The sequence below is a fragment of the Odocoileus virginianus genome, chromosome 5, assembly GCF_023699985.2.
Source record: "Odocoileus virginianus isolate 20LAN1187 ecotype Illinois chromosome 5, Ovbor_1.2, whole genome shotgun sequence".
Lineage (NCBI taxonomy): Eukaryota > Metazoa > Chordata > Mammalia > Artiodactyla > Cervidae > Odocoileus > Odocoileus virginianus.
The window spans coordinates 18,835,655-18,845,328 of NC_069678.1; the positions used below are offsets into that span (position 1 = coordinate 18,835,655).

At 39.5% G+C, this 9,674-nt stretch overlaps 1 pseudogene; it reads right to left on the reverse strand.

The window, feature by feature from the left end:
* Positions 1 to 4,776: 4,776 nt before the first annotated feature.
* Positions 4,777 to 6,059, reverse strand: LOC110125750 (cytochrome c pseudogene; annotated as a pseudogene).
* Between the last annotated feature and the right edge of the window lie 3,615 nt (positions 6,060 to 9,674).

Genomic DNA, 9,674 nt, shown 5'->3' on the forward strand with positions numbered 1-9,674 from the left:
TAACCTTGTGTTCCCTGAATTGGCAGGTGGATTCTTAACCACTGGGCCACCAGGAAAGTCTTGTCTTGTTTTTTAGATTCTACACATATGTGAAATTATACAGTATTTGTCTTCCTCTGACTCATTTCACTTAGCATAATACTCTCAAGGTCTATCCATGGTGTCACAAATGCAAGATTTCTTTTTCTATGACTGAATAATATCCCATAGGATATATACATCACCAACCTTCTTTATCCATTCATTTATAGATGGACACTAGTGTTGCTTTCAAATTGGTTTGTAAATAATGCTGCAGTTAATGTAGGGATGCATATAACTTTTCCAGTTAGTGTTTTCATTTTCTTCAGACAAATACCCAGGAGTGGAACTGCTGGATCATATGGAAGCTCTATTTTTAATTTTTTGAGCATTCTCCTCAAATACTATTTTCCATAATGGCTAACAAATTTACATTCTCACCAAGTGTGCACGAGGATTTCCTTTTCTCCATATTCTTAGCAACACTTATTATTTGTTGTCTTTTGATAATAACCATTCTGATAGATGTGTGGTAATATTTCATTGTGGTTTTGATTTGCATTTCCCTGATGATTAGTGGTAGCTCCTCTGGAGAAATAACTCCAGAAAGAATGAAGGGATGGAGCCAAAGCAAAAACAATACCCAGCTGTGGATGTGACTGGTGATAGAAGCAAGGTCCGATGCTGTAAAGAGCAATATTGCATAGGAACCTGGAATGTTAGGTCGATGAATCAAGGCAAATTGGAAGTGGTCAAATAGGAGATGGCAAGAGTGAATGTCGACATTCTAGGAATCAGCAAACTAAAATGGACTGGAATGGGTGAATTTAACTCAGATGACCATTATATCTACTACTGTGGGCAAGAATCCCTTAGAAGAAATGGAGTAGCCATCATAGTCAACAAAAGAGTCCGAAATGCAGTACTTGGATGCAATCTCAATAACGACAGAATGATCTCAGTTCGTTTCCAAGGCAAACCATTCAATATCATGGTAATCCAAGTCTATGCCCTGACCAGTAATGCTGAAGAAGCTGAAGTTGAATGATTCTATGAAGACCTACAAGACCTTTTAGAACTAACACCCAAAAAAGATGTCCTTTTCATTATAGGGGACTAGAATGCAAAAGCAGGAAGACAAGAAACACCTGGAGTAACAGGCAAATTTGGCCTTGGAGTATGGAATGAAGCAGAGCAAAGGCTAATGGAGTTTTGCCAAGAGAATGCACTGGTCATAGCAAACACCTTCTTCCAACAACACAAGAGAAGACTCTACACATGGACATCACTTGATGGTCAACACCGAAATCAGATTGATTATATTCTTTGCAGCCAAAGATGGAGAAGCTCTATACAGTCAGCAAAAACAGGACCAGGAGCAGGCTATGGCTCAGATCATGAACTCGTTATTGCCAAATTCAGATATAAATTGAAGAAAGTAGGGAAAACCACCAGACCATTCAGGTATGACCTAAATCAAATCCCTTATGACTATACAGTGGAAGTAAGAAATAGATTTAAGGGACTGGATCTGATACGACAGAATGCCTGATGAACTATGGATGGAGGTTCGTGACATTGTACAGGAGACAGGGATCAAGACTATCCCCATGGAAAAGAAATGCAAAAAGGAAAAATGGCTGAGCAGGCCTTACAAATAGCTGTGAAATGAAGAGAAGTGAAAAGCAAAGGAGAAAAGGAAAGATATTCCCATTTGAATGCAGAGTTCCAAAGAATAGCCAGGAGAGATAAGAAAGACTTCCTCAGTTATCAATGCAGAGAAATAGAGGAAAACAACAGAATGGGAAAGACTAGAGATCTCTTCAAGAAAATTAGAGATACCACGGGAACATTTCATGCAAAGGTGGGCTCAATAAAGGACAGAAATGGTATGGACCTAACAGAAGCAGAAGATATTATGAAGAGGTGGCAAGAATACACAGAAGAACTGTACAAAAAACATCTTCATGACCCAGATAATCACAACGGTGTGATCACTCACCTAGAGCCAGACATCCTGGAATGTGAAGTCAAGTGGGCCTTAGAAAACATCACTACGAACAAAGCTAGTGGATGTGATGGAATTCCAGTTGAGCTATTTCAAATCCTGAAAGATGATGCTGTGAAAGTGCTGCACTCAATATGCCAGCAAATTTGGAAAACTCAGCAGTGGCCACAGGACTGGGAAAAGTCCATTTTCATCCCAATCCCAAAGAAAGGCAATGCCAAAGAATGCTCAAACTACCACACAATTGCATTCATCTCACATGCTAATAAAGTAATGCTCAAAATTCTCCAAGCCAAGCTTCAGCAATACGTGAACCAAGAACTTTCAGATGTTCAAGCTGGCTTTAGAAAAGGCAGAGGAACCAGAGGCCAAATTGCCAATATCCACTGGATCATTGAAAAAGCAAGAGAGTTCCAGAAAAAACATCTATTTCTGCTTTATTGACTATGCCAATGCCTTCAACTGTGTGGATCACAATAAACTGTGGAAAATTCTGAAAGAGATGGGAATACCAGACCACCTGACCTGCCTCTTGAGAAACCTGTATGCAGGTCAGGAAGCAACAGTTAGAACTGGCCATGGAACAACAGACTTGTTCCAAATAGGAAAAGGAGTACGTCAAGGCTGTATATTGTCACCCTGCTTATTTAACTTACATGCAGAGTACATCATGAGAAACGCTGGGCTGGAAGAAGCACAAGCTGGAATCAAGATTGCTGGGAGAAATATCAATAACCTCAGATATGCAGATGACACCACCCTTATGGCAGAGAGTGAAGAGGAACTAAAAGGAACTCTTTCACTTGATGAAAGTGAAAGAGGAGAGTAAAAAAGTTGGCTTAAAGCTTAACCTTCAGAAACCTAAGATCATGGCATCTGGTCCCATCACCTCATGGCAAATAGATGGGGAGACAGTGGAAAACTGTGTCAGACTTTATTTTGGGGGGCTCCAAAAATCACTGCAGATGGTGACTGCAGCCATGAAATTAAAAGACGCTTACTCCTTGGAAGAAAAGTTATGAGCAACCTGGATAGCATACTAAAAAACAGAGACATTACCTTGCCAACAAAGGTCCGTCTGGTCAAGGCTATGATTTTTCCAGTGGTCATGTATGGACGTGAGAGTTGAACTGTGAAGAAAGCTGAGCACCGAAAAATTGATGCTTTTGAACTATGGTGTTGGAGAAGACTCTTGAGAGTCCCTTGGACTGCAAGGAGATCCACCCAGTCCATCCTAAAGGAGATCAGTCCTGGGTGTTCATTGGAAGGACTAACACTGAAGCTGAAACTCCAGTACTTTGGCCACCTCATGCAAAGGGTTGATTCATTGGAAAAGACCCTGATGCTGGGAGGGATTGGGGGCAGGAAGAGAAGGGGATGACAGAGGATGAGATGGCTGGATGGCATCACCAACTCGATGGGCATGAGTTTGAGTAAACTCTGGGAGTTGGTGATGGACAGGGAGGCCTGGTGTGCTGCGGTTCATGGGGTCGCAAAGAGTCAGACATGACTGAGCCACTCAGCTGAACTGATGATTAGTGATGTTGATCATCTTTTCATGTGCCTACTGACCATCTGTAATCTTCTTGGGAAGAATGTCTATTCAGGTCTTCTGCCATTTTAATTGATTTATCTTTTGATTTTGGTTTTTGTTGTGTGGGGATCCTTGGGTTGGGAAGATCCTCTGGAGAAGGAAATGGCAACCCACTCCAGTACTCTTGCCTGGAAAATCCCATGGACAAAGGAGCCTGTTGGGCTACAGCCCATGGCGTCACAAAGAGTCGGACACGACTGACTGGCTTCACTTCACTGTTTGAGTTATTTACATCTTTTGGATATTAACCCCTTGTGATTTATATTGTTTGCAAAATCTCCCCCCATTCTGTAGACAGCCGCTTCATTTTGGTGATAGTTCCCTTTGCTGTGCAAAAGCTTTTTAGTCTGATGCAGTCCCATTTGTTTTTTGTTTTCATTTTGTTTTTCTTACCTGAGGAAACATATCCAAAAAAAATATTGTGAAGACCAATGTCAAAGAGCATACTTCCTATGTTTTATTCTAGAATTTTTATGGTTCATGTCTTACAATAATTCTTTAACCCATCTTGTATTTATTTTTACAGATAGTGTGAAAAATAATCCAGTTTGATTCTTTTGCATGTTGATGTCCAGTTTTCTCAACACCATTTATTGAAAAGACTTTTTCCTATAGTATATCCTTGCTTGCTTTGTCATAGATTAATTGACCGTATAAGTATAGGTTCATTCCTGGGCTCTCTATTCTGTTTCATTGGTTTATGTGTTTGTTTTTGTGCCAGTACCACACTGTTTTGACAACAATAAATTTGTAGTAAAGTTTGAAATCAGGGAATGTGATACCTCCTGTTTTGTTCTTCTTTCTAGATAGTTTTGGCTGTTCAGGATCTTTTGTGTTTCCATTCAAATTTTAGATTTATTTGCTCTAGTTTTGTGAAAAATGCCATCAATATATTGATAGGGATTACATTGAAATTATAGACTGTCTTGGGTAATATGAACTATTTAAGAATATTGAATCTTCCAATCCCTAAGAATTGTATACCTTTCCATTTGTTTGTGTAACCTTCAATTTCTTTCATCTTCTATTCTTTTAATAGCAATAATAATGATAAAGACTACATTTGTATGCCAGGTTCCATACTAAAGATTGTTAAAATCAACAAGTCCAAAATGGAGTCACTTGTACTAAATGCTACATCATGAAATTGAGATTTTTTTTTCATGATCTGTGACTTCGTTTTTTAATTCTTAAGCCTTATGATCAGACAGTTTACAAATCTGAGCTAATGATACAGCCCCTCTAATCCTTCTAATGAGTTGGCAAAAGCACAATTACCAAACACCATATACAAGTAGTTCTACAGTTGTGTTTCTGAATTCCTTTAAAAGACAACCCTGAATTATAACTTAGTCTGACTTTGTGAAGAATTAACAAGCAAAGTTCATTAACATATCTTGTCACAGTGAATTTTAAAAGCATCTGATCTTAAAGATCATCTACAAAATGTGAGGTGCTAAATACTCTTTATTTGATGCTATACATAAACCACACTAAAATGCCTTTCATTAAGTAAAAGGCTAAATTTTAGATAGAGAATTTTAATTAAATTGGCATAGTTTATAAAACCAAAAAGATAAAGTGGAATTTGTCAGTGTATTTTCAATTCTTGCCTTAACAGGCTAATGAACACAACTTCAAACACATGTGAATCCTCCTCTGTTCTATGAGACAGTGAAGGGACCTTTTTCAGTATTTAAATATATTAATATAACCAGTTATAGAAATCTAAATATAAAACCAATCTATTATAGGGTTTGAGAAGGAATGCACCATCTCCCTAAAAAGTTTAATATTCCTTATTCAAGTTCAATCATCTCTTTAGAATGGGAAAAGTGATAGTACTTGTTGAACCGGAATTACTATCAAAATTTAAAAAGCTGACCATATTCGTTTAGCCACAAACCAATCTTATTTAAATCAGGACTGTCCAACAGAATTATTCCATCAGCCATTCATGATCTGAATTCTAGTGTATGAGATCAATTTAAATATGGTACACATAAAAAGTCATGAGACACTTCTGTTTCATAATAAATAAGGCAGTGGCCAACTATTACTCATTGGTAGCTTTTTTGAGATAAGCTATCAAGTCCTCCCTCTCTCCCTTCTTCTTAATGCCAGCAAAGATCACCTTTGTTCCAGGGATGTACTTCTTGGGATTCTCCAAGTACTCCATCAGCGTCTCCTCTCCCCAGGTGATACCTTTGTTCCTGTTGGCATCTGTGTAAGGGAATCCAGCAGCCTGACCCGTCTTTCGTCCAAACAGACCATGGAGGTTTGGCCCAGTCTTGTGCTTGCCTCCCTTTTCCACACTATGGCACTGGGCACACTTCTGAACAAAAATCTTCTTGCCCTTCTCAACATCACCCATTTTAAAATCGTTCTTTCTCTGTGCGCGACGGAGAAGTTCCCGCTCACAAGCCGAATGCCCCGCTTTCTGAAATTGAGATTTTATTGCAGTTTGGGCTCTCCCAGAAATGGAATCTTAAACTGATCAGTCAGTAATTGCCTAAGAAGCACCAGTTAGATAATCTGCCTAGGTGGCAGGGATAGACCCCTATTATCTCCTAAAGGAAAGTAACCCTGACACAGGCAATCTGTTTTTTTTGTTCCCCCTAATACAACTTCCTGTTCCTGCTCTGGCCAGCCTATAAGAGTCTTTCATTTTGTACAGCATCTCAGAATTCTTTCCTATCTGCTAGATCACACGCTACTTGATTCATGAATTATTGAATAAAGCCAATAAGATATTTAAATTTTAGTCAGTTGAATTTTATTTATTAGCAGCATGATTTATGGATTGTCTCATTTAATCTTTACAACATCCTAAGGTAAGAAGTAATGTGCATTTTACAGATGAGGCAATGGAGCTTAGAAAGGAAGATTAACATATCTAAGATTACACAGTTGGTAAGGGATGAGGCTTTTGATCTGTGTCTGCCTGTCTACAAAGTCCACGCTTTTGATCACTGGGCTTTTCTGATTTTTCAATTATTCATACCTTTCCTATTTCAAGATATATACATTTTAAATGAAGCTATCCATTTTATTTTAAAAAATTTTTTAAATATTTATTGGCCACACCAAGTCTTAGTTGCAGCTCATGGGATCTAGTTCCCTGACCAGGGATTGACCTGGGTCCCCTGCATTGGGAGCAGGGAATCTTAGCCACTCCCAGAATTTGAGGAGCCAGTCTGGGAAGATTATCAAGAAAAGTACAGTAAAGAATAAGATTGTTATGTAGATTTAAGTCTGTGCCTTCTCCATTGATAAGAGTTTCTTGTGCTTAGAATCATCTTCTGTCCCTGGTATACATTGACACTTATAAGTGGAAATTTCCCTTCAGTTCAGTTCAGTCACTCAGTCGTGTCACTTTCTTCTTTCACTTTCATCAGGTGGCTCTTTAGTTCTTCTTCACTTTCTGCCATAAGGGTGGTATCATCTGCATATCTCAGGTTACTGATATTTCTCCCTTATAGATGTAGATTTCCCTTACAAAGAATAGCTTCTCAGTTTTCAGAACTCTCCCAGTGTCTGCTGTTTCTTAAATATAACCAGGTCAAGACAACTCTTATGCCAAAGAAGCATATTTTGGGATGACATACTCTACTCCCTTTCACAATGAATTACAAACAGGCAGCTATGCTTTTCCAACTAATGGAGACACTTAAGAGCAATATTGCATCGGAACCTGGAATTTTAGGTACATGAATCAAAGTAAATCGGAAGTGGTCAAATAGGAGATGGCAAGAGTGAATGTCGACATTCTAGGAATCAGCAAACTAAAATGGACTGGAATGGGTGAATTTAACTCAGATGACCATTATATCTACTACTGTGGGCAAGAATCCCTTAGAAGAAATGGAGTAGCCATCATAGTCAACAAAAGAGTCCGAAATGAAGTACTTGGATGCAATCTCAATAACGACAGAATGATCTCAGTTCGTTTCCAAGGCAAACCATTCAATATCATGGTAATCCAAGTCTATGCCCTGACCAGTAATGCTGAAGAAGCTGAAGTTGAATGATTCTATGAAGATCTACAAGACCTTCTAGAACTAACACCCAAAAAAGATGTCCTTTTCATTATAGGGGACTGGAATGCAAAAGTAGGAAGTCAAGAGATATCTGAGTAACAGGCAAGTTTGGCCTTGGAGTACAGAATGAAGCAGGGCTAAGGCTAATGCACTGGTCATAGCAAACACCCTCTTCCAACAACACAAGAGAAGACTCTACACATGGACATCACCTGATGGTCAACACCGAAATCAGATTGATTATATTCTTTGCAGCCAAAGATGGAGAAGCTCTATACAGTCAGCAAAAACAGGACCAGGGGCAGGCTATGGCTCAGATCATGAACTCGTTATTGCCAAATTCAGACATAAATTGAAGAAAGTAGGGAAAACCACCAGACCATTCAGGTATGACCTAAATCAAATCCCTACAATTATATACAGTTCAGTTCAGTTCAATTCAGTTGCTCAGTCATGTCTGATTCTTTGTGACCCCACAAACCACAGCACACCCGACCTCCCTGTCCATCACCAACTCCCAGAATTTACCCAAACTCACGTCCGTTGAGTCAGTGATGCCATCCAACCATCTCATCCTCTATCATCCCCTTCTCCTCCTGCCTTCAATCTTTCCCAGCATCAGGGTCTTTTGAAATGAGTCAGCTCTTCACGCAGTGGAAATGACAAATAGATTCAAGGGATTAGATCTTATAGAGTGCCTGAAGAACTATGGATGGAGATTTGTGACATTGTACAGGAGGCAGTGATCAAGACCATCTCCAAGAAAAAGAAATGCAAAAAGGCAAAATGGTTGTCTGAAGAGGCCTTACAAATAGCTGTGAAAAGAAGAGAAGCGAAAGGCAAAGGAGAAAAGGAAAGATATATCCATCTGAATGCAGAGTTCTAAAGAATAGCAAGGAGAGATAAGAAAGCCTTCCTCAGAGCCAAGTTAATGCCCAATAGGGATGTGCCTCCAGGTTGGGGATTATATGGTATTCAACAGTGTATCTGGTTATTAGGAAATTTTGTGAGGTTGGCACATGACGTACTGTCAGTCCAACCCATTCCTTGACCAACTTATCCTAGTCCAGGAGTCTGAGACAGAGGTGGTAATCACTCTAACAGCTTTTAAATGTGTAGTCTGTAGCCACAAATTTTGCTGCTTTGGTTTCTAAGATTCCCATATGTCTTTATAGTAGCAGATGCTCTGATGGCTTTCAAGAGTTTGTCTTGTGCCTACTTAGATTTTGATGTGCTTATGGTCAAAATAGTCCAAATTTATAGTCTTAATTCCATTCCCCAAGTCCCTCAGAAGTTTGTTCTGTGGGCTCACCACAAACTTTCTGAGTTTCCTGATGGCTACCATCATCTTTCTTTTGCATTGTGTGTGTGTGTGTGTGTTAGTCAATCAATCATGTCTGACTCTTTGCAACCCGATGCACTGTAGCCTGCCAAGACTCTCTGTCTATGGGATTTCTTAGGCAAGAATACTGGAGTGGGTTGCCATTCCCTTTTCCAGTCTTTTGCATAAGGGGCTCTTATTATTTCCCTTTGTTTAAATGATCCTCCTTAGTTCAACCAGACTTACTGTTTCTGACTGCCAGGGCATGTTCCTGAGATCTTTTTGTCCTTCCTGTAGATGCTTACATTGTAGCTGAGATTGGGCATAAACTCAAATGTTGTGGCCTACTAGGTCTCACCACGAAATATCTGGAGTTGCTCACACCCCAAATTTCCACCTAAAAGGGTTAGAACAAACAAACTTGATCTCCAAATGGCAAATAGGTGGAGCTCGATTTAAGAGAAATTTACCGGAGATGCTGAAGAGCAGTTGAAGAGGCAGCAAAGTAAAGTGGCTCTGCAGGAACCTTCACTTTCATCTCAGAGCCAACCCCAGAACCTCAGTAGCTGTGCTTATACTACACTTCACTGACATTACTGGTTATACCTCAGAGGTAGCGTGTTTGGTTCCAAACCCCTGCAGTAGAGCCAATATTGCAATTGAATGAGTCACACAATTTTTTTGGTTTCC